This window comes from Periplaneta americana, chromosome 8 (assembly GCF_040183065.1).
Source record: "Periplaneta americana isolate PAMFEO1 chromosome 8, P.americana_PAMFEO1_priV1, whole genome shotgun sequence".
NCBI lineage: Eukaryota > Metazoa > Arthropoda > Insecta > Blattodea > Blattidae > Periplaneta > Periplaneta americana.
This window is the reverse complement of record NC_091124.1, coordinates 72,303,647-72,329,966: the sequence shown is the minus strand read 5'-3', so window position 1 is coordinate 72,329,966 and position 26,320 is coordinate 72,303,647.

The following is a 26,320-nucleotide window of genomic DNA, read 5'->3' as shown; positions in this document are numbered from 1 at the left end:
ACGGGGCATAATTTCAGGTATGTATTTCCCACATGTAGACAATCAAAATAGTTCATTACAACATGTGTCCGGAAATGCTTTATTTCCGAGTTATGGCCTTCACAACATTGAAATTCACCGGAACGTTTTTCTTTCCGCAGGTCGTTGCCGTCAAAGGAGACATTAAGAGGGCACTCTGACAATTCATTCCGAGGCAAAGGTTACATTCAGTGTTGTGTAGGCGTTAGACTGTGCGACATGTATTCAAATCAGGAGCTGGCAGAGATACACTTCATGTACGGTAAGGCTGACGGCAATGCTGCGCTGGCTCGTCGTTTGTACCAGGAGAGGTACCCACAGCGACAATGTCCAGATCGGAAGACATTTGTACGTCTCCATTACCGTCTGTGCGAGTATGGAAAATTTAACTCTCCTGGTTTGGGAAGGGGACGACCAAGATCTACAACTCCAGAAGTACTGGAGGAGATTCTGGAGGCTGTGTACATGACTCCTATCAGCACACGAAGGGTAGCGTTGCAAGTCAATGTTCCTCATACGACTGTCTGGAGACTGTTGAAAGAGTATCAATCGCATCCTTATCGTCATTTGCAACGTGTACAGGTCCTGTCACCAGCAGATTACCCTGCACGAGGTGGACATTGTCATTACAGATGATGTTCAATATATATATATATATATATATATATATATATATATATATATATATATATATATATATATAGGGATCGCGACTGTTGAGGAAACCGTGTGTACATTTCCTAGTTCGAGAGTGGGAAGATTTTGTGTTGCGTAGTATGGACAGATAACAAAGGCTGAAGGGACTGGTAGATTACAGCATTAGTATACAGCTTACTTCCATTTAGTGCATTTTAGTTTAGTTCGTGGCAATATAGTACACATTAAAACAATGAATCTTAATTTATTAGGCCTATATATATATATATATATATATATATATATATATATATATATATATATATATAATTTTATCTTACAAAAAAACAGTACATCATTGTGGACCCCACGATACGTTTTGAAGTAGGATGTCATCAGTCATCCGAGGTCCACCGTGAGAAGAAGACGATCTATGAGCCTACAGTCAACTATTTCAAGCTGAAATATTCCTTAATTCAAGTTGAGGTATTGGGTTTGCTCGTAAGTGCTCGAGGGACTCTACCAGCTTTTTTAGAAGAATTTCGACGGAAATTTGCACTGCCAACATCTCTGAGGGATGACATTGTGAAAACTGTGTTAAAAAAAATCCTATAAAATCCTGATTAGTCACATGTTGCCACATTAATAGCAATTGTAATTTTTCATGCCCTTTTGTTTGTTATTTTAAATTTAATTATCTATGTTTACATATTATGTGTATTTATTCTTTTGAGGATATACTGTGTCCGTAAGGGCTACCCTCAATGGAGGGCGGTTTAATTAATTAATTAATATCTAGCCATTTGTTTTTCACATATATAGGCTATTTTGTTAAATTATATGGTAATAATTCTTTATTATAGCGTTATGACGTTAAAGTACAAATGCATTTACATCCTTGGGTTGTAGTAAAGTTATACGTACTGTATAGAAAAAAAAATCAAGTGCCGACGCCGATTTTACACCGAAAATAAGGGTCGAATGTTACTGTGAAAGTGTGAAACGGAAGGGATAGACGGTAGGTAAGGGAAGCACATGCATCACATTTCCGTGCGTTTCCTTACTGATTCAAGGAGAAAAGGAGGGTTTTCGTAAGGTCGAATCAGCGATGGGCTAGGTTAGTTTAGGCTTTTGGTTTGCCTTGGGATAAAGGGCATATTTTTACACAATTGCGAATGCAAGGCATAGTAAAAGCCTAAACTAACCTAACCTATCACTGATTCGATCAAAGCGAGTTTTCGTAAGGTTGAATCAGCGATGGGTTAGGTTAGTTTAGGCTTTTGGTTTGCCTTGGGATAAAGGGCATATTTTTACACAATTGCGAATGCAAGGCATAGTAAAAGCCTAAACTAACCTAACCTATCACTGATTCGATCAAAGCGAGTTTTCGTAAGGTTGAATCAGCGATGGGTTAGGTTAGTTTAGGCTTTTGGTTTGCCTTGGGATAAAGGGCATATTTTTACACAATTGCGAATGCAAGGCATAGTAAAAGCCTAAACTAACCTAACCTATCACTGATTCGATCAAAGCGAGTTTTCGTAAGGTTGAATCAGCGATGGGTTAGGTTAGTTTAGGCTTTTGGTTTGCCTTGGGATAAAGGGCATATTTTTACACAATTGCGAATGCAAGGCATAGTAAAAGCCTAAACTAACCTAACCTATCACTGATTCGATCAAAGCGAGTTTTCGTAAGGTTGAATCAGCGATGGGTTAGGTTAGTTTAGGCTTTTGGTTTGCCTTGGGATAAAGGGCATATTTTTACACAATTGCGAATGCAAGGCATAGTAAAAGCCTAAACTAACCTAACCTATCACTGATTCGATCAAAGCGAGTTTTCGTAAGGTTGAATCAGCGATGGGTTAGGTTAGTTTAGGCTTTTGGTTTGCCTTGGGATAAAGGGCATATTTTTACACAATTGCGAATGCAAGGCATAGTAAAAGCCTAAACTAACCTAACCTATCACTGATTCGATCAAAGCGAGTTTTCGTAAGGTCGAATCAGCGATGGGCTAGGTTAGTTTAGGCTTTTGGTTTGCCTTGGGATAAAGGGCATATTTTTACACAATTGCGAATGCAAGGCATAGTAAAAGCCTAAACTAACCTAACCTATCACTGATTCGATCAAAGCGAGTTTTCGTAAGGTTGAATCTGTGTTAGTTTAGGTTAGTTCAGACTTTTGGTATGCCTTGGAAGAAAGGGCACATTGTTAGACAATTTTGAGTATATAGAAGGCATAGAACAATTCTAAACCAACCTAACCTAACCTGTCATTGATACGACCTTAAGAAAACTCGCATTTCTTCTGTAACTAAGGGATAGCATGGAAATGGGATGTGTGTGCTGCCCCACACTGCCGCCTACTTTGCATCTTAACGGCGTGATCCCTCCTGAACGCACTCTCCACCAACCTCCACTTTCACAGCGACTTTCCATTATTATTTTGGGTGTGAAATTTGCGTCCGTACTTAGTTTTTTTCTTTACAATATCTGTGACTCGTCTAGAACCAAATAATGTAAAATACATTTATTTTTTAACTTGGTCACTTTTAGTAAAGAAATATATATATAATTTGAACTGGTAATGGAAATTACGGGAAAACGGCTGAACGGATTTTAATCAATGACCCCTCATTTTGAAGCTTGGAACTCAAAGTTTTTCAGAAAAATAGTAGTTTTCAGTGAAATATCAATTTTTCGACATAATTGTCCTATTTTCCAAAATCCATCTGTCGTCAGTTTTGAGAACTAGCTAATTGCATTTCAGAATAAAACAAAACACACACTACAGTAAACAATATTACACGAAGGCCATGATCTACAAGAATGCTGGCATATTTAGAGCTCAAATTAAATTGGCTATTAACAATTTAACTTCCTAAAAGTAATTTTCAGGTTCGATTCTGTGGTGTGTAATTTTCTGGGTACAGCTGTGTATTGGATATTAAAAACTACAAAACGTGAGGTGGTTTGATGACATTATTACCATTAGAAATGAAATATTATTGTAGTTAATGCCATGATGTGACTATTTTTCATTAAATAATAAATAAATTTCTAAATTATAGACATCAGCTCAAAGAATTTTGAGTGACCACAAGGGTCCTGAATACAATAAACATGTATAATAATGTGATGTGATACATTAAAGAAAAAAGAAAGTTAATTGTTGAAGGCAAATATAAGTTGATTAATTGAAATAGAAATGATGATGTAATATTTGAAGAGAATCCTCGATAATATTTATAAGAATTACAGAATCAAAAGGAATGTGAAGTTCCTTAAGATAATTCCACGTGAATTTTGTGATTGAACCTCTACTGCCAAACAGCAATCCAATGACGGACCATTGTTTAAGAGGGACGTTGTACTTTTGAGAAAGATACGGCAGACAAGGTTCATATATGGACTTCTTCTCAATATCAACCTCGGTGGCCTGATTTAGGTTTCTTTCGAAACGGATAGTAGGGTCAAGAACAAGAGCCCGTTTTAAGCGTCCGTTGATAGCAATAATGTCTGCCCGTCTAAAAGAACCATCTGATGATACACAATGTACTTCCTCATGAATTTCCCAATTTAAAGTTTTTAACGATATCGCCAAGGCATGTCGTACACGATGATGTCTAGCATTGATCAGCAGCTCGCCTTTGGGGCATTGTCCAAGCACGTGTCCAAGTGTTTCAAGCTCCCTACAGTCTGGATGACGGGAGCGGGTTGTGCTTAGAGTTCTGCCCGGTATTGCGCGAACCGCCGAAATATTGCTATATTGATGATATGAAAGTGAAACGTTTTGGGGTTATGTAAGTAGATGTAGAGAATAACTTAAATTATATTTTGATTTCTATATTTTACTGAGTGGCGGCTATATAGTATATATGGTATATGTTACTGAAAGCTATAAAACTTACGTAAGATAATAATATTATTAAAAATCAAATATTTTTAAAGTCATTAATCAAGTGGGGTTGGGTCTTTTTCATATATTTAATGGCGGTGTAGTGTAGATATTTATATGCGTGGTTCTCTTCAGTATTGGCTCGAGAGAGAGTATTTTTCATTATTATGGAAGCAAATAATTTTCAGAATGTCTGGTATTCTTCATTGAAAATAAATGTGAAAAATGTTTATTTGAACGTAAATGAACTTAGTTTGCAGCATTTGCTGCACAAGCCACTAGTTATGATTTAAAATAAAACCGAACTGAATCCATTTGTCAACAATAATCTCACTAGAGGTTTTGATTTATCTAGAGAAAATCAAAAATCGAGTGGGATTTAATTGACTATTACACGATTAGAAGAAAATATATAAAGATTAGAAGAAATAAAGTATTCTAATACAGTTAAATATATATTAATTAACTTACTAAATTCTATGTCACTAATGTTAGTTTCACCAAAACGTTGGAACGCAGCCGCTATTTTCAGTCGACCATCTACGCGAGAAACATACGACGATCGTATTGATGTTGTGCAGATAAAATTTGGCAGGTCATGTACTTGTTCTCTAAGCTCTTCTGAGTGTAGGCTATACAGTATATAATATCTAGAAACTTGTTTTCCACATATATAGACTTCTTTGTTAAATTATATGGTAATAATTCTTTATTATAGCGTTATCACGTTAAAGTACAACTGCATTTACATCCTAGGGTTAAGACAGATCGGACATATTTGATTATTTCTAAATAATCTTGCATCGGTGATGAGAAGTCGCTTTTCTTGGACATATTTTAAACGAATTTCTTCTCGTTGATGCATTAAAATAGGGGGACATTTGTATAATTTTCGAAGCAAGCTAAATGATTACTAACCTGACATCAGAATTAAGCAGGCTTTTTCCTGAATGCGATAAATTGCTGTAGGCCTAAGGGTTCTGAAAACCATTAACTAGATCGTAACAAGCAGCGATACATTTTATTGTTAACATTTGCTTCTTAATCTAATGCTGTTACTCTGAGTTGCTTATATCTGTAGTGGATTTCAAGTACACAATATATTCGTATTACCTCATCGTTTTAACGAAACTCGTACAATCTTGTTTCGAACAAACACCATTAAGTGCATCACAATGTTGAAATACGAAAGCAGTAACATCTGTGTTTATATGATGTTGCTCCATTAGATAAGGGTAAGAAGTATTTTCGTATGCAGAAGTTTACTTTTACGATTCTGTTTTTTTTACGATTGTATTTAAGAACGTTTACATCAGATTTTCTGTTCGCAACAGATAAAGCTCACCTCTGATGCTGTCTGAAAAAACGAACGTGGGTTGTAGTCTCATATAAGGAACAGCTATTAATACCTTGTGAAAATGACGTTTCGTTCCGAGTTGAATGGTAAGTGTCGCCGTGTCGTGTCGTACATTTCTTTATTGTGTTCAAGATTGCAATTGACCTAAAGGGAAATCTCTCTGAAAATCTTTACACGTATAATTTGATATTTCAAATGGCTGCATAAATATAATTATGTGCATTAAATGTGGAGGTATGTCATTGGCCTGCAAAAATCTAGTAAAATTCATTTATTTTCTATCTCAGCTACTATAAAATCTAAATGAACAAAACTTTTCATGTTCAATATTCATATATTACACCGTATAATACACTATTCAGAATATTAAAATAGCTAATAAGTACCTCTAAAATATTACGATATCTGCATACTTTTTTACAATCTCAAAACATTTACATAATAAAATATTCAATTAATTAAATATCCACATGATTCTGTTACTGGAATGTTTTAAAGACCTACATCAACAACATAGTCTAGGATCTTTTACGTAGTCCTTCAAGGAACATTTTTTCTTAATCGTTACTTTCAACATTAAGTTTTCTAAAATTTTTGGTTAAGAAAAAATACCAACCTCCTGAAGGACTAGGTGAAGATACTAGACTATGTTGATGTAGGGATTTAGAATATTTCTGTAAAAGAATCATGCAGATATTTAGTTAATTGTAAAAAATAATGCAAATTTGATATTTTTTACAGATAATTATTAGATATTTTAATATTATGAAAAGTGTTTTATAAAAGCGTAATGTAAGTATGTCAATGATGAAAAGATTTAGATGAATACAATATAATATGCTCTCTAAGTTAATGAAAAGATTTGTTCATTTAGCTTTTATAGTAGCCGAGTTTAAAAAAATTAATTTAATTTAATTTTTGCAGGGCATTGATGTACCTCCCGCCTTGAGCGTTTCTGAACAAGTCACTTATTTATCTTCTTTAATATTTAATCAGATTTATACAGAATACTCAGATAAATTTAATCCCTCTTCATTCACATAAATAAAGTCAAACTATTAGTGACAATTAAAATTTATTTCATGTGCCGTCTATGCTATCCTTATTTAACAAGTATATTGGTTATACAATATTTTGTTACATAATATATCAATTGAACTTTTTCGGCTCTATGAAGCCATCATCAGAAACAAATAAGCCCATATGTATGATATAAGTACACAGCATATTGCCGTACAAGTAAACTCAATTAATATTAATTAACATGCTTCTGTGTAAAATCGATGAGTATATGGCAATAATTACATTATAAATACAAAGCGGCTATGTAGGCCGTATTAGAGTGTTAAAATTGTTAATGATAAAATTACATAAAATACTTTAAAATTATTATAATCAGGAGTAATAGTTGTCCAGTTTGATGCCTGTGTGGATGTCCATAATTTGGTAGTAGCTGGGGCAACAACTGTAGGGGAAGAAAGTATCAAATGTAATGTCTATGCTCAAAGTTACTATGATGCACATTACCAGAACAAAGTATACATATATCTCACAATGCTATTATTGCCATGATCTTAATAATTCACATGAAACTATTACAGAACATCTCGTATAGAGATTTTATAAGTACGTAAGCGCACGGAACAGTTGTTTATTAATTAAAAGTTTGAAATATTATAAGGGCAGAATTTATACAAAATTAATAAGAGAATATATAATTGACTGTGTCTTGGGTTGAAACTTGTATGAATTTAACTTACTATGGTGAGTGTAGCAGATGTGTCCTTGAGTTCACTGAAGACAGAAAGCAACTGCTCGGTGCGCTCCGTGTACAGAAATTACGTAAACTATGTCACAGCTGATGGTAGAAGGGGGGGAGAATAGTGGTAGGTTGAAAACCCATCACATGTATTGTGTGCGTTCAGATTAAATAACGGATTATATAGATTTGGAATGTGCTCATTTAAAAGAGGAATACCTAATTTTAATGCCCGGGCTATATGAAAATCTTCTGCTGCAGTGATATGTGCACAATTATTTAAAGGGAGAATTACACGTAATGTTTCATTGATGTTGGTTAATTCGTGGCCATTCTCGATAAGATGGGTCGCAAATTTATATTTTCTCCTGTTGTATTTAAAATCTGCAACATGTTCATTGAACCTGGTTTTAAAATTCCTACGAATTTGTCCTATATATTTGTGAGGGCAATTTTTGCACTGCCCCTGTTCTGATGCTTGTCGATTTTGTTAATTTTATTGGGTATAATATTATTGAGTTTATTACTTGTTCGGAACGATAGTTCGGAGCGCAACGAGCAGTTGCTTTCTGTCTTCAGTGAATTCAAGGACACATCTGCTACACTCACCATAGTAAGTTAAATTCATACAAGTTTCAACCCAAGACACAGTCAATTATATTTTCTCTTATTAATTTTGTATAAATTCTGCCCTTATAATATTTCAAACTTTTAATTAATAAACAACTGTTCCGTGCGCTTACGTACTTATAAAATCTCTATACGAGATGTTCTGTAATAGTTTCATGTGAATTATTAAGATCATGGCAATAATAGCATTGTGAGATATATGTATACTTTGTTCTGGTAATGTGCATCATAGTAACTTTGAGCATAGACATTACATTTGATACTTTCTTCCTCTACAGTTGTTGCCCCAAATACTACCAAATTATGGATATCCACACAGGCATCAAACTGGACAACTATTACTCTTGATTATAATAATTTTAAAGTATTTTATGTAATTTTATCATTAACAATTTTAACACTCTAATACGGCCTACATAGCCGCTTTGTATTTATAATGTAATTATTGCCATATACTCATCGATTTTACACAGAAGCATGCTAATTAATATTAATTGAGTTTACTTGTACGGCAATATGCTGTGTACTTATATCATACATATGGGCTTATTTGTTTCTGATGATGGCTTCATAGAGCCGAAAAAGTTCAATTGATATATTATGTAACAAAATATTGTATAACCAATATACTTGTTAAATAAGGATAAGCATAGACGGCACATGAAATAAATTTTAATTGTCACTAATAGTATATTAGCTTATCGCTCCTATCATGCCTTTTAAATTTTTAAAGTCATAAAGTCATGCACTTGCGTTTCCTGAATCGCTCTAAAGAGCCGCATTGTTATAGTTAAAGTAGGGAATGTTTCTGAATTTGTTTACAATGGTGGTAGTGATAGTGGTAGTGTGATTACAGTGCTGGTGGTAGTAATAATATTGTTGGTAATAGCAGTAGTAATAATAGTAGTACCAGCAGAGCAGTAGCAGTATTATATTTAACGATATTTGAGCTGCAGACGTTTTTTAGCTTCAGAATTCAACGTGGGCAAGAAATGGCTGACGAATTTTTCCTAGGGTCATCTATGAGAGAGGAAATTATTTTACTTGCTATAAAACTATTACAAGCAAATCCCAGCTGTGTTTTCCTCTCGAAGGAAAGAATATTAAGGATTTTATTGCACATTAAAAACCATCACTTTCGATCTAGTCAAACTGCCGGGATATAACCGCAAGACCGCCGAGGACAATTTATTTGTGAAGTTAACAGTTTTAAGTGCATGTATGGGTGCACAATTTGAAACTAAATAGTTACATTACACAGGGTGAATCGAACAGTTGGGATGAAAATGAAGGAGCTTATACGGGAATGGAAATACAACGTTTTTCGAATAGGACGAATCGATGGCTACTTACAAACTGCATTTAGAGAACTCACAGTTTCAATGTCTCACATAAGCGCACCATCGGTCTCTATCCTGTGCAAGATTAATCCAGTCTCTATCATCATATCCCGCCTCCCTCAAATATATTTTAATATTATTCTCCCACCTACGTCTCGGCCTCTCCAAAGGTGTTTTTCCCTCAGATCTCACAACTAACACACTATAATTATGAATTTATGGATTCCCCGGTGCGAGCTACATGCCCTACCCATCTCAAACGTCTTGATTTAATGTTTATAATTGTGTTAGGTGAAGAATACAATGTATGCAGTTTGGGTTGTGTAACTTTCTCCATTCTCCTGTAACGTCATCCCTCTTAACCCCAAATATTTTCCTAAGCATCTTATTTTCGAACACTGTTAACCTCTGTTCTCTCTCAAAGAGAGAGTCCAAGTTTCACAACCATACGAACAACCGGTAATATAACTGTTTTATGAATTATTCTAACTTTCAGTTTAAGAAATTATACCTGGTATCTGAATTTGCAGGTGGATAAAATATATGTTTTAAAAATTAAATTTTCTGAAAATAGACAGACTTTTAATACATTTTCTGCTTTGCAAAATTTTATACTAGAGGACAATATATAATTAAATGTCCAATTTTGTGAACATTTAACAATAATATAGTTAATCTAAGTAATAATGTAGTTAAACTAAATAACCATTTTATAGTGGATACGAGGTATCACTTCTTAGCCATCGATGTGGTCTTTAAAGTAATCATTATTCAGTACAAGACCTCAACGTCAGGAACTACATTACTTTCTTACTTACTGGCTTTTAAGGAACCCGGAAGTTCATTGCCGCCTTCACACAAGCCCGCCATTGGTCCCTATCCTGAGCAAGATTAATCCAGTCTCTACTATCATATCCCACCTCCCTCAAATCCATTTTAATATTATCTTCCCATCTACGTCTCGGCCTCCCCAAAGGTCTTTTTCCCGCCGGCCTCCCAACTAACACTCTATATGCATTTCGGGATTCGCCCATACGTGCCACATGCCTTGCCCATCTCAAACGTCTGGATTTAATGTCCCTAATTATGTCAGGTGAAGAATACAATGCGTGCAGCTCTGCGTTGTGTAACTTTCTCCATTCTCCTGTAACTTCATCCCTCTTAGCCCCAAATATTTTCCTAAGAACCTTATTCTCAAACACCCTTAATCTCTGTTCCTCTTTCAAAGTGAGAGTCCAAGTTTCACAACCATACAGAACAACCGGTAATATAACTGTTTTATAAATTCTAACTTTCAGATTTTTTGACAGCAGACTAGATGACAAAAGCTTCTCAACCGAATAATAACAGGCATTTCCCATATTTATTCTGCATTTAATGTCCTTCCGAGTGTCATTTATATTTGTTACTGTTGCTTCAAGATATTTGAATTTTTCCACCTCTTCGAAGGATAAATCTCCAATTTTTATAGTTCTATTTCGTACAATATTCTGGTCACGAGACATAATCATATACTTAGTCTTTTCGGGATTTACTTCCAACCCTATCGCTTTACTTGCTTCAAGTAGAATTTCCGTGTTTTCAGGAAGTACATTGCGGATGTAAATAATCATACTCTACTTTGTGAGGAGGTATTGTGTTGAATACAGTGTGAGTTGACGGAGACTTTTAGTCTGAGTTGTCATACTAGGTGACCATTTTACATGTGAAACCGGCACTGCGATCATGTTGTTACTCTGTGGTCTATGAGAGAGCTATCGTACTGAACAGATAACGTAACAGCGGCACGCTGAACCAACTGCCATTCCACAAACAGAATGGTCTGGTAATACAGTACTAGTATTTTTGTATCATTTTCTGTTTAATTAATTAATCAATTAATTAATATACTTCCCCTCTCAAGGAGCTCGAGAGCAGAGATGTGTGACGACACAGAGCAGTAGTTCGAAATGTCTGTCTTAAAACATTTGTCGCAAAAGCTTTAGTGGAGGCCGAGGACTATGAACTTTGAAGGTTGATAAAATCTGATTTTATCGTTATATTACTGCTCGTTGATTTGTACATCGAAACTTTGATATCTTTGTTTGAGGGAAGTAAAACTGGAGGTCCCATATCGTAGATCTACGGCACTTTAAATAAACCTGTTCCTAATTGAGAGCTTCAGTAAAAATTCGTCAGTCATATCTCGCCCACACTGCATTTTTACGCTGAGTAGCTACTGCTAATTAAAACTTAGCATCGTTAAAATGGTACTGATGTTGCTGCTATTATTACTAATTACAAGTAACTATTTGTTTAGAATAAGAGAATAAATATCTAATATCACTATTTTAAGGGAAGGAGCAATACCTTTAATTCTCCAATAAGCTATTTAAACCATACCACAAGCAGTTGATACGTCGATTATAGCTGTAATTCTGATAACAGGAATATGTGAAACATTACAAGTAATAAAAATAAATTAGGCCTATCTAAACTAGAAATTTCGTCATTACCAAATCGACAAGGAAGAGGGATGTCCTCTAAGAACATACCTATAGTCTGCACCCAAAAGCATTTTCTTAACTCCGAACGCCCCATAAACAGCAACATTCACTAAGAATTACTCGGAAACTCAAGATTTTGTATAATTTATCTTTTGTTATAGGCTTACTAAGTTTCTACACTAGTAATTTCCATCCGAAGCAATTAGATATACATACCAAAATCAGCCATGCAAAAGTCATATTCTTTCTTATCATTCATAAGATGCTTATTTAGGTTTAGCTTAGGAATACATTTAATGTATATCATATTCATTGTGATTAATCGAGAATTGGTATAATATCTTAAGAGGAAGCAAGAGACTCTGGCGAAAATCAGTTCCGAAGATCTTATTTATCCATTAGAAATTCCACTTTCGGTGTTTGAGATTTGAACTTGTATCCTGAGAGTAAAAATCTACTACCTGACCATTCAGTTAACAGTATGTCACGTAGAAAAAAAATGGAAGTATTCAAATAAGACGATTATTTACACAAATAACACTGAAAAGATTTTTATGCTCGACCATGCCGAAATGTAGTAATTATACACCTGGTAGCAGCCCTTTAATGGACCTCATTAAAGTACACCTATTCATTACAGTTCAGGTTTTCCACCAATCAGAAAGCAATATGAAAGCGCAAGTAGCGATTATTCTCGGATATGCAATCGAAAGACAACTAGCGAAACGTCACGGAGGCTGGAAATCCAATACTGTCGCAGAAGGTTATGTTCTGTTATTATAATAATTAGCGTTAATCGTAAATAATATTCAAATAAATTCAATTTGTCATCTCTTTTTTCAATGTCTAAATCAATTTCCAGGTTATATCAAGATTAATGTTCATTTTACTCTCTAGATTATATCAAGGTCAGTGACATTTGTTCCTCGGAAAAAATCAATACTTTCGCGTCTGCGTACATCTCACAATTTACGAGATATTGCACAAGGTCACTTCCGCTCCCCAGTCAGATAAGAATAATATGAATACTTATGAATAATTTCAAGTTAGAAATATGGTCGAGCATAAAAAGTCGTATGAAACTTGCCTATATTGGTAATTAAGACGCTCGTATGAAAACGTACTCGCGTCTTAATTACTACCATTATAGGCTCGTTGCATAATGTACTATTATTGCACAGTTTAATCAGTGGATGCAGAATTTAAGTTTAAGTGTAAACCTTCTCCCAGTTTACACGTTGATGAAGTTTCTGATTCGATGCTCTAAAATACATAAAGACAGCTTAAAATGTACTCATCCTAAACGTGTCTCTAAAGTTCAGCATTTCCTAGAAGAATTATTGCAGATGAGAATTAATGTCATGAGAAATCAGTTCTGAAAGACGTGAATTAGGTATTAACTTTTTGTGCAGTGTTTTTTTCCTTAGTAGCAATTTAAGCGAAACAAGAGAGTTTGTAGAGAGTTCTAAGTTGGTTAGCTACCAACTTATGCTTCGATAGATGAATTGGAGGCGAACATCAATGTGGGCGGATTTGATCGTGTAGGTAGAGAATTTATATGGAAGTAAGAACTCCAAGTTACGGAGGAGGATTCGAAAATTAGGTCAGGGTTTCGTAAACAGTTATTGAAAGAAGGTAGGGTCGCTCATGAAAACTCTGGAAACCGACCTTCGGAATCCATTGAGAATTACCCGTTCTGAGTAAATATATCTTGGCACGAAAACAGTGAGTAAGTCTTCGACATGAATGAATCCAAACTGTTTTCTAGAATTCGCTCAATGAATGGTTATGCAGTAATGATGCAGATTATTGTGGTTACTTGGAATAGAATGGAACACACGGTGTAATAAACGTTTTTTATTTGGTTATTTAACGACGCTGTATCAACTACTAGGTTATTTAGCGTCGATGAGATTGGTGATAGCGAAATGAGGCCAAGAATTCGCCATAGATTATCTGGCATTCACCTTACGGTTGGGGAAAACCTCGGAAAAATCCAACTAGGTAATCAGCCTAAGCGGGGATCGAACCCGCGCCCGAGCCCAACTTCAGACCGGCAGGGAAGCGCCTTAAGCGACTGAGCCACGCCGGTGGCTTGTAACAAACTTAAGGAAAACAAAGGTAAATATGAGGCGCTCAGCGCAGAAATGGCTCAGCCCACAAAATTTCATTTTGAGTTTATTGCTTTAAAGAGCTTTTTATATTAATTCTCTTCGAAGTGTAAATCGGCCATATCATAAATCCCAGTTTCTTCATGAGATTTCAGCACAAATTTAGTTTCGTTTATGTGTCGAATTGTTTCAAAGATACAAAGTGGAAATATAATTTTGTAGGTTGGATCATTTGTGCGCTGAGAATCTCATACATAAACAGTAAGATTGTCTGAGAGACGGGAGAAAACACAAAAAGCAATTTATAAAGCAGAGATTGAAGAAGGTATGTGAAAAGAGATGAGAAATAAGAAAGCAAGATGTGAAGAGAAATAAAATAGATGAGAAACAGGGGACAGAATAAAATTAAGAATAAAGAAGAAAAGGAAATGCAAATAAATAGAAGACAGCGAGAAAGAAAAGATATGAAGTAAGCAGAATATAAAAGAGACTGAGAAGAAACTATAAGGATATGAAGGAAATGAAGAGAAAAGGAGAAAGCAGAAGTTAGAGAATGGAATAGAAGAAAAGCAGGAAAAAGGAAAAAAAAAAAGAATGAGAAGGCAGGAATATAAAAATATGAGGTATCTATTTGATAAGCAAGAAAGGGGAATAAATTCGAGAAAAAAGGAGAAAAAGAAATTTACGAGAAAAGTTAAAAAATGGCATTTTATTTTGGGAGTAAGCATGTTTGCGGAACTAGGTCGTAGGCCGAGTGTAGCAACCCTGTGGACAAGATAAAATCTTTTTTAACATGAGTGTCATACACTGCTATTTGACAGCCTTTCGTCCGTGCTGGTATAGAGACAACTCCTCTGACTTCCCCACTGCTGTATTCTCCCTCATTATAACGGTGAAAATTTAACACATTAAAAACTAGCGGTGGTAGAGCTCAGCGGTAGAATATTCGGCTGCAGATCGAGAGATCCCTGGTTAGAACCCTGGTGTCTTTCAGTTTTATTTTTGCACATCAGCATTATAAACATTTTTAATCGCTAGTGAAAATCGTGCATAATATGCCACATTATCGCATTAATATTAATGCTGTAAAAGTATTACCATGATGACTAAAATGTCATGTATTTTCTATTTATGTAACACTTTTTCTCCATCTAGTGTGTAACGGTCTTATTAATACCTGGGAATCCTTCAGAGGAATGGTTGGCTTCTTACTGATTTTGAAAAGTGATTTCTATGTTTCCATTCAAACTTTTTCTTTATGATTAAGATGTTTAAATACCGGCGTATTTTCATGATGTATATATTTAAAAAACGACTTTTTTCATGATTTAATATTTAAATAACTTATTTCCACGATATACATATGGGAGACCTGAGAGATAAAGACCTTTGGGAAGGCCGAGACGTGGATGGGAGGATAATATTAAAATGGATTTGAGGGAGGTGGGTTATGATGGTAAGGACTGGACTAATCTTGCTCAGGATAGGGACCAATGGTGGGCTTATGTGAGGCGGAAATAAACTTCCGGGTTTCCTAAAAGCCATTTTTGAGTAAGTAAGGCAAGTAAGGCTGTGGAATGAATATTTATATCTGAAATTCAGGAGACAAAGAGAAAGTTACCAAGATTTTCGGTTATACGTGTCACTCATTGTGTATGAAACATTAACAAATAAATGAATAAATGAAACGAGAATGAAATTTTGTAACACAATTAAAATTTGAATAATTTCAAGGACAAATTGTTCCGGGGCCGGGTATCGATTCTGAGACCCTTCGCTTAGCGCGCGAACGCTCTACCGACTGAGCTACCCCAGGAACTATACACGACACAGTCACAATTTTTCCTTTTTATATCCACACAACTCACATGACCTGACAAGACGCCAGAACTCAACTGTGAGTGCACACAAATACTGTGTGAAATTATTTAAACCTGCTTTACAGGGAGCTACTACCTGAAAGACAGATTTGTACAATTAAAATTGTCATCAATATATTATATGGAAGTGACATCAAAATATTCAGAGTAGAAAAACTGAAGGTTTCATACTTAAGGGAAAAAAAAATAAATTGAGATAAGAGCAGTAATGCATTATATTAATGCAAAACTAGAAAATTATCGTGATAATTGGTTAAATCACATGCTGTAGGTAAGATGGACAGTTTAATTCATACGAAAGCTACGAGGGAGAGTCAAAAAGTAACCTTAATAATTGTTTTATTAATTGAATATGTACAATAAGACTACAAACACTTCATCACTTTTCAACATAGTCCCCCATATGTTCAATGCAAGTGTTCGTGTTATACTATGTTAAAAGTGATTAAGTGTTTGTAGTCTTATTGTACATAATAAGTTAATAAAACAATTATTAAGGTTAATTTTTTACTCTCCCTCGTACATATAACTATTGAACATTAAGAAGAAAAAAGCAGGATGACCGAAAAAGGGATGGAATGTTATGCTATGATGATGGAACATGTAGTTTGTCTCTATCGTGGATTGGTGAAAGAAGAAGAAGGAAAAAACAAGAAGGCAAAGTTTTCACCGCGTACAAGATTCGCTTTCATAGTAGGCACATCAACTTTACTTTTGATACAAGAGGATGTTTTTCTAACTTTTTTCCTTTCCACGCCCATAAGTCCTCGAAAATTTTCACGGTCATTCAGGCGTCTCCATAGCGGGATACCAGCAAACTTCACAGAAGAATAAAGTTTCAAAATTATCGCCCATATGTTTATGAATTTCCCTTTTCGTACGCTACGCAAATTCTGTACTGTGCGTATCCTTACTGAAAAAGTACCGCGCCAGTATAACGATTTCCGGACGAGTAACTTGAATCTGAGCTGGATCACTTGACCGTAAAGCAAGGCTCGTCGTGTTGATGTCAACTTTGGATGTCTAGACTTGATAAATGCTGCTGTGTACATTCAAGTCTCCAGACATAAAATGTAGGCAATTATAAATTTCTAAAGTTTATGGGTCATTTCATCCTCTCTGAGCGCAAAAAAATACTTCAAATGGATCAAAAATTAATTACTTTACCATCAGTCAGTAAAGAGTACTGTAAAATAGTTTTCTTCTACAATCATAATTGATTAGAAAGTGTTACATAGTTAGTCATTTCATTTGCGCAAGGAGTTTGTTTCCTTTGCAGTAATGCAACATAATATCGTCGTTGATTTTATGAAATTCCCTATGTGACAGTACAGAAAATATTTTTTCAGGAGGAAGAAAAAATTAATTAAATATCAATAGGCCTACACTGATGTCATTTATGTTCATCATATTCACCAACGTTTCCTACCGAATTACTTTATACTCTTGACATTTAATTAATCTTTTCTACGTCTTGAAAAATTATGTTGTGTACTGTCACGACATATGAAGCAGTGGGATCGATAACTATTCAAGTCCATTTACACAAGTTTCGAGAAAAATGGAAAATAACTTTTTTAATTTTTTACCTAATTATTATTTCTTGCACGTAACATTTCTGGTTGTTTTAGATATTAGGACAAACTAGTATACCAACTTTTAAAGAAACAACACTTGTGGAAATATCCAAAATTTATTTTCAAATTTGCAAAAAATAAATGGCCAGAAGTGGACTTGAATGATTATTGATCTCACAGCTTCATATTTTTCCTACGTGATCGTTTCCCAGCGTATTGCATACTTTCTTGCGCAACATTTTTCCGCATAGGTAGATTGGTCGTGCAGGTCTGTTGTTGGTCATTAAGATCACCAGATCTCACTAGCCTGAAGTTTGTTCTGTGGAGTCATTTGGGCATGTTAATGTTCGTCATTCCAGAGAACGACGCAAAGCGCTTGAATAACAGAATTGAGGACGCAGCGGAAAAGATTCGTACTACGTACTCTTGTTTTATGTGCGAGTCTGGCAATCAATGGTTCGCCGTTCTGAGCTTTGTTGAGAGACGGTGTTCACTTAGTACAGTACCTTCTTCACAGTTACTGTGCACTGGGTAAGTGGCAACAATTGTATCCAGCAGGTGATGTTTTCCGTCCAGAGCGGCTCTTCTGAGTTTTTCTGACATGTTGTGACTGCGTTGTGTACTCTCCTCTAATATCTCTTAAAATGTGTTCAATCACTTTTGAATTATCTTATATAATTGGTGTCTCAGATTAATATTGTAATATGAAGATAGAGATTTCTAAGATTATTTGTATTGAGATGAGAGGAGGAAATTGTAGTCAGGAATTCTTTAGAAGGACCTGCGAAAGTGTTAGGCCTATAATAAGGTATGACTAAACGTTTCCTTAAGGAGTTAGGTACAGTAATTTTGTAAATATTCAACATTTTTTTCCTCCATTACTGTACCTTGTACTTACTTACTGGCTTTTAAGGAACCCGGAGGTTCATTGCCGCCCTCACATAAGTCCGCCTTTGGTCTCTATCCTGAGCAAGATGAATCCAGTCTCTACCATCATATTCCACCTCCCTCAAATCCATTCTAATATTATCTTCCCATCTACGTCTCTGCCTTCCCAAAGGTCTTTTCCCCTCTGGCCTCCCAACTAACACTTATTGTTAGGTTTCGTAACAAGCTGTTTTTTACGGTAATGGGTTGTTAGCCCTTCGCCCATCCCCCAAGCCTGAGGACCACCCCTTATCGGCTGTCCACGACTGCTTATTCAATATATTCGCAGCTACCCTCCATATCTGGAGGCCGTCTCCTCTATCCGCAACCTGAGGACGCGCCATGCCGTGGTGATAGGGACCCACAATACATGGACTGCACCTTGTACAATGGAAATTAGTATGTGTAAAACACTGTCCTTCTGCTATGTGAAAAAAAAAATATATATATTTTTACGATTTTAAAAATTATTGACTTTTTTTTTTCTTCAAAATTCAGTTCACTATGTAGTGATGAAGTGTTTCCCACATAACTAAAAAAACTATACAACATTATGTGATGAAATTTTTTGTGTGTTTTTATGGATGTCATATCTTCAATATGATGCAAGATCACTTCTCTACCTTTGATAGATTGTCATTTAAAAAAATGGTCAAATATCAGTATTTTCTTCTACCACAAAAAAAAATATTATTCAATAAGGAATGTAGTTGAAAGAGCATGATATTGTAAACATGAGTTTCAGCAATAAAATGAAGAGAGAGAACATGAAAAAGTTTACAAGTTTATGAGTTATGAGGGAAACGCTTCATCACTGCACAGTAAACTGCCACCATTGTGAATTTTGAAAAAGATATATATAAATAATTTTTTTAAAATCGTAAAAATATTTTTTTCATATAGCAGAATGACAGTGTTTTACACATACCAATTTTCATTGTTGTATAAGATACAGTAATGGAGGAAAAAATATTGAATATTTTAAAAAATTTTACTGCTGTAAGCTGTACCTAACCCTTTAAGCTGTATTAATTTTAATAACATATCTTTTACAACATGCAATAACTGCGCGAAGTGACGACTTCAACCAAAGTAACACAGTACTACAGCGGCTCAAGAAATGTTGTCGCACTCACTCGAAGTTCACTGGTGTCTGTTCGCACGACGAGAGAGGAACTAGAATACAAGCAACCGATTTCTCGTCCATGTCCACTGCAATTTCGTAAATCAACGACTAGATGTGCCCCCAGAGATAGAAGTCCAAGAGAGTTAAGCCTGGTATTCACGTTGTTGCTACTGTACACCCGTTCAGCTAAACAAGCACTAGATTAATGTTTCCCGATTCCCCATTCTTGCGGACCTCCATCTCCGTCCTGTACTCAATAACAGTAGCCAGTCTTACTATACACTAGCGTTCAAAGATATCTGACCTACGATTTTATGATCGCGTAAGCGGACTTTCTAACGAAGGGATAAGTCAGAACCAAAGATATAAAACAAATTTATAGACTTCGAAAGAGTTCCGTTAGTTCTCAATAAGTGGTACCATTATTTATTTATTTGTCTAATGGCTAGTACATGATATTTACTATCACTGACTGAGGGAAAAACAAGAAAGTGGTGAACAAAACTACGGATTAAGTAATTAAAAACATTCGGGCTCTGGCTTCCCAGTAGCGGTCAACTTCCTTGGAGGATTTCAGAGCGGGGCATTTTGCAAGATGTTGTCTATCCATGTCTTCCTGTTGATGGCACAAAATGCAGGATGCTGATGGAAGGATGCCAAGATGATTGAGGTGTTTACCCAGGATATCATGTTCAGTGTTAAGACGAAAGCTTGCAACTGCTAGTCTTCTGGGTTCAGGAGGTATATCCTTCAGTAATTTCCTACGTTGTTGCGAAATATTTGTGCCCAGTTCTTGTTGGTGATTATTTTTTTGTAGTTGCTTGATATATTGTTTTACTGAGTTAAATGACAAAGTTTTCCGTGGGTTTATTTTGAGATTGGCACCGTTCTTAGCTAATGTTCCAGCCTGTTCATTCCCACGTAGATTACAATGTCCTGGGATCCACTGTAACACAACTGTTTTGTCACGTTCTTTTAAAGTTGCAGGTATTTTTTTGACAATTATTGATTTGTTCTGTGTAGGGGTGACATAGACCTACCTCCACGTGGTGCACCCTGGACAACGCTTTGCGGCAAAATGGTCTAGAATAAGGCAAAGAAAATGAGAAAGCCAACAAATTGTCCTTTTAAGGATTACTCTGAACAACTTAAGATCTTTCAGTGGCACCATTATTGGGGCGATTAAAAATGTATCGGGGAAAATGATGATGTAGATTAAGTATAAATTATTCTCATAATTCACGATATCAGCGGTTTCCCGGTAAACCCAGTATTGGTTTACAATCAGCAGAGGGGAATGAAATATTGAATTTTATAATGCGGGTATATTTATGTACTATTAGCAATACTGACTAGTATCTTGGCCATATATTAATAGAAGTAATAACTAAAGAAGCAACACTTACACCAACAAATTATTTATCACTATCGATTAGTAGGGTCAGGTATCTTTGAACGCCAGTGACACACGTACTATGAGTAAAGGCTGATTCACAATAAACCGGAAACGAGAATCGGAATGAAAACGAACACGTAAAATTTTTTAAATGTGTACATTTAAATGTGAGCATTCACAATTAACGAAAAGCTTGCCGGAGACCGGGATCGGGAAAGGAGAGTTGGCCAAGTTTCAGCTTTGGCGTTCACGTTTCCGATCACAGCCCATTAGATTCATTCTATTGCCATCTAAAAGCTATTTTGTCGTCATATATTTTGTAGCAAGAAGACCGTGACATAACCTATGCATTATTTTGTTCTGTGCTGTGCGTCATGCAGCAAGTTTTATTTGATGAGATTCTAATATTGAGTGTTGAGGAAAATCCTCACGTTTACGATAAGCAGCGCGCCTCGTATAAAGATGAGAAAATGAAGGAGAATACGTGTATTTCAATAGCTGCATCTTTGAACACCGATCGGAAGCGAATCATATTTTATTACTGTATTGGTTGTATTACACACTACATATTCATGCTTCAATTCAATAACTACTGTTGTGTTCATTTTTGTTCTATTACAAATGTTTCTTCTCTAATTATTTTACGTTATGGTAGACTTAAAATAATTTGTGATAATAAAGATACATGGACATATTTATAGTACCGTACCTAATGAAATGTTTCAATTGAAATTTCGAAGTTGGTTAACCTGTGTTTATGTTGGCTGCCTTGTACTCATAAGTAACGTCATTGGTCAATTATACACATTGACATTGACATGCATATCGATATGCATAGTCGTCTACGTTCTCGGTTTATTGTGAATAAAAAATTTTCATATTCACTTCCTCTGCTCGGTTGTATTACACACTACATATTCATGCTTCAATTCAATAACTACTGTTGTGTTCATTTTTGTTATATTACAAATGTTTCTTCTCTAATTATTTTACGTTATGGTAGAACTTAAAATAGTTTGTGATAATAAAGATGCATAGGCATATTTATAGTACCGTACCTAACGAAATGTTTCAGTTGAAATTTCGAAGTTGGTTAACCTGTGCTTATGCTGGCTGCCTTGTAGTTATAAGAGAACGTCATTGGTCAATTATACACAAATAACATCAGAATGCGTAATATCGACTTTACATATCTTTATTGACATGCATATCGATATGCATAGTCGTCTACGTTCTCGGTTTTTTGTGAATCAAAAATTTTCATATTCACGTCCTCTGCTTCTCGTTTTCATTCTGGTTCTCGTTCCCGGTTTATTGTGAACCAGCCTTTAAGGAAAAGGAAACGAGAACGGAAATATTGTTAAAATAAATGTATTTAAATGTGAGCATTGAAATTAACTATTGTGAATGTACACATTTAAATGCATTATTTTAACATTATTCCAGTTCTCGTTCTCGTTATCGTTTCCGTTCCCGGTTTATTGTGAACCAGCCTTAATGAAGACAGTACTCGACCTCCAGCACGCTTTATGTAACGTCAGTATTCGAAGTATTCGACATCAACATGGCAGACATCATAACAAGCTTGTATATTCTTTGTAAACGTTCCCGAAATTTTGCGGTTACGCGCCATTTACTGCTGCGGTTTCAGTTTACATAATATCAATATTCCCGATAGCAACATGATTCCACGGATTACAGCTGTATCTCCACACCCACTGAAAATTGGACACATATTTGGTTGCAAATTTTAGTCAGAATTGCCCATGCTACTAACCAAAAAAATATGTATTATTTTCCTGCACTGAAAATATGTACTGGTCGACACAGCGAACACACGTATTCGACTGGAGGCGCTGCTATTACCCGGTTGAGTGGAGTTCGCCGCAATACCTAGCGCTACCAACAGTCACGTGAAGAACATCGCTAAACTTTGCACCTTGGCATCAGTCAGTCTGTAAGCAGTGGTGAAGAAGAATATTCCTGTGTTAGGTGTTATTTAATTAAAGGCAGATCTACAGTTCATTATTGTTCAATAACCTTTTCTATGAAACAACTAAAGTCGGATAGGAGTAGAAATAGGGAGAGGAGTACGTCAGGAATGCCCTTTATCACCTACTCTGTTCAACATCTTACTTACTTACTTACTTACTGGCTTTTAAGGAACCCGGAGGTTCATTGCCGCCCTCACATAAGCCCGCCATTGGTCCCTATCCTGAGCAAGATTAATCCAGTCTCTACCGTCATATCCCATCTCCCTCAAATCCATTTTCATATTGTCTTCCCATCTACGTCTAGGCCTCCCTAAAGGTCTTTTTCCCTCCGGCCTCCCAACTAACGCTCTATATGCATTTCTGGATTCACCCGTACGTGCTACATGCCCTGTACATCTCAAACGTCTGGATTTAATGTTCTTAATTATGTGAGGTGAAGAATACAATGCGTGCAGTTCTGTGTTGTGTAACTTTCTCCATTCTTCTGTAACTTCATCCCTCTTAGTCCCAAATATTTTCCTAAGCACCTTATTCTCAAGCACCCTCAACCTATGTTCCTCTCTCAAAGTGAGAGTCCAAGTTTCACAACCATAAAGAACAGTCGGTAATACAACTGTTTTATAAATTCTAACTTTCAGGTTTTTTGACATCACACTGGATGATAAAAGCTTCTCAACCGAATAATAACAGGCATTTCCCATATTTATTCTGTGTTTAATTTCCTCCCGAGTACCATTTATATTTGTTACTGTTGCTCCAAGGTATTTGAACTTCTCCACCTCTTCAAAAGATAAATTTCCAATTTTTATATTTCCATTTCGTACAATATTCTCGTCACGAGACATAATCATATACTTTGTCTTTTCGGGATTTACTTCCAAATCTATCTCTTTACTTGCTTCCAGTAAAATTCCCGTGTTTTCCCTAATCGTTTGTGGATTTTCTCCTAACATATTCACGTCATCCGCATAGACAAGCAGCTGATGTAACCCGTTGAATTCCAAACCCTCTCTGTTATCCTGGACTTTCCTAATGGCATACTCTAGAGCAAAGTTTAAAAGTAAAGGTGATAGTGCATCTCCTTGCTTTAGCCCACAGTGGATTGGAAACGCATCTGACAGGAAATGACCTATACGAACTCTGCTGTACGTTCCACTGAGACACATTTTAATTAATCGAAGTAGTTTCTTGGGAATACCAAATTTAATAAGAATATCATATAAAACTTCTCTCTTAACCGAGGCATACGCCTTTTTGAAATCTATGAATAACTGATGCACTGTACCCTTATACTCCCATTTTTCTCCATTATCTGTCGAATACAAAATGTCTTATCAATAGTTGATCTATTACGCCTAAAACCACACTGGTGATCCCCAATAAGTTCATCTACATATGGAGTTAATCTTCTCAAAAGAATATTGGACAAAATTTTCTACATCTACTTGGAGGATTTAGTGAAGAACTGTTTTCAGAACATGGGAGGAGCGACAAACGGCATTAAGTGCACACTCTCTGTGTGACTTAAATTTGTGGTTTTTGTGTTAACGAACAGTGTCGTGTATTATACAAGGAGGAATAATTGAGCAGGGGTCTGGTATAGTTTCTGGATAGCTCAATCTGTAGAGCGTTGGCGCGCTCTTGCAAAGGTCCCGGGTTCAATACCCAGCCCTGGAACAATATTTCCCATGAGGAGATATATGAGTGGCTCACAACCAGAGTGGATCAAGTCCACCAGTGATCAATTTATGGATTAATACAATCTCGGATGAAGAAAACTTAGATTTATTCATTGCCATAACAAACAAAGTCCATAACTCATTTGTTACTCCACAGAGGGCAGCATTTCCTATGGAAGTTGAAGGTTGCTAAGCGTGAGCCAGGAACTTTAAGACTCAATATCTCAGAACTATTCCAGATGGACTTGGTCCACTCTGGTTGTAAACCCCTCATATCTGTATGAGAACATAACACAGAGTGCGATGATTACCTGTAACCAATTGCAAAGAACGTAGTTCCATGAAAGCTTATTAGACAGAAGAGCATTTCTTAGAAATAAAGTAAACAAATGTACGTAATAAAAGCCTTCATAAACTAGACAGAATTTTACTCCCGCTGTTTAAACGAGATTTTAATTAAATGAAACCAAACTATGTGCATGGAAAACAATATCATGGCTGATGGAACAATTCTTTGAAGTTAATTTTTTGTATAGTCATAACGCGGTAGGGTGCAAACGTTATTAGTTCTCTTGGATGTTAACATTGTATAATGAGTCTTTGGCCACATTCTGCGGTTCGAAGTATTTGAACCATATTTGTCTGCAGAACTGACGTTAATAAAGGAGCCCGCAATCCTTTACATTATACTTATTTAAACATGGATGTCTAAACAACATAATTAAACACTAAAGTCTACATAGACTACTGCTAAGCGCTGTTATTTGCAGCGGTTACATACAGAATTTAACACTTTGAGGAAATCTACCAAGTTATGATTACCATTTAAATATCACGTTGAAGCGAGTGTATTTAATCTTGCCTTTGGGCTGAGGAGGGAAAAGTACAATCTGATCAAGAAAGTACGGGTATCATTTAAGAAGACAGTTGCGAAATTCCTGTCTCAAATGCATTTGATGCTACGTATGATTGTGTAACATCCTACATACAAAGGAATTGATGTATAAATGGGTCAGTTGAATAAAAATCAGTAAAATTTTGTGATTACTTGGCACTTAAACGTATTACTAGAAACCGGATTTTATGTAATCATACATTCTATTCCTATATGTAGCTATAATAAAAGCTAAAATGCCGGCGAATCACACCAAAAGGATCAGTATTCCGAAGTTTTAAGTTACATATTTTGGTGTATAATAAATATTTAGACATATATTATATATGTTATATATTTTGAAGGATAGGCCTATTGCATATTTAAAAAAAACACACATTTTTTCACCAATTTTCCATCGGTTTAATTCATAAGTTATACGTTTGAAAATTGAATGGCTGCCTAGAATAACGTTGTAAGTCAGTTTTTACAGTTTGTCAGGAAATTAAAAATATGTTTATTCCATACTAACATTGTTAAATATTACAAAATATGACACTGTTAGGTCTGTATTACCACTTCAGTAAGTATTCACACCATTTATATATATGTATTATCTTCATCTTCCAAAGGACATAAC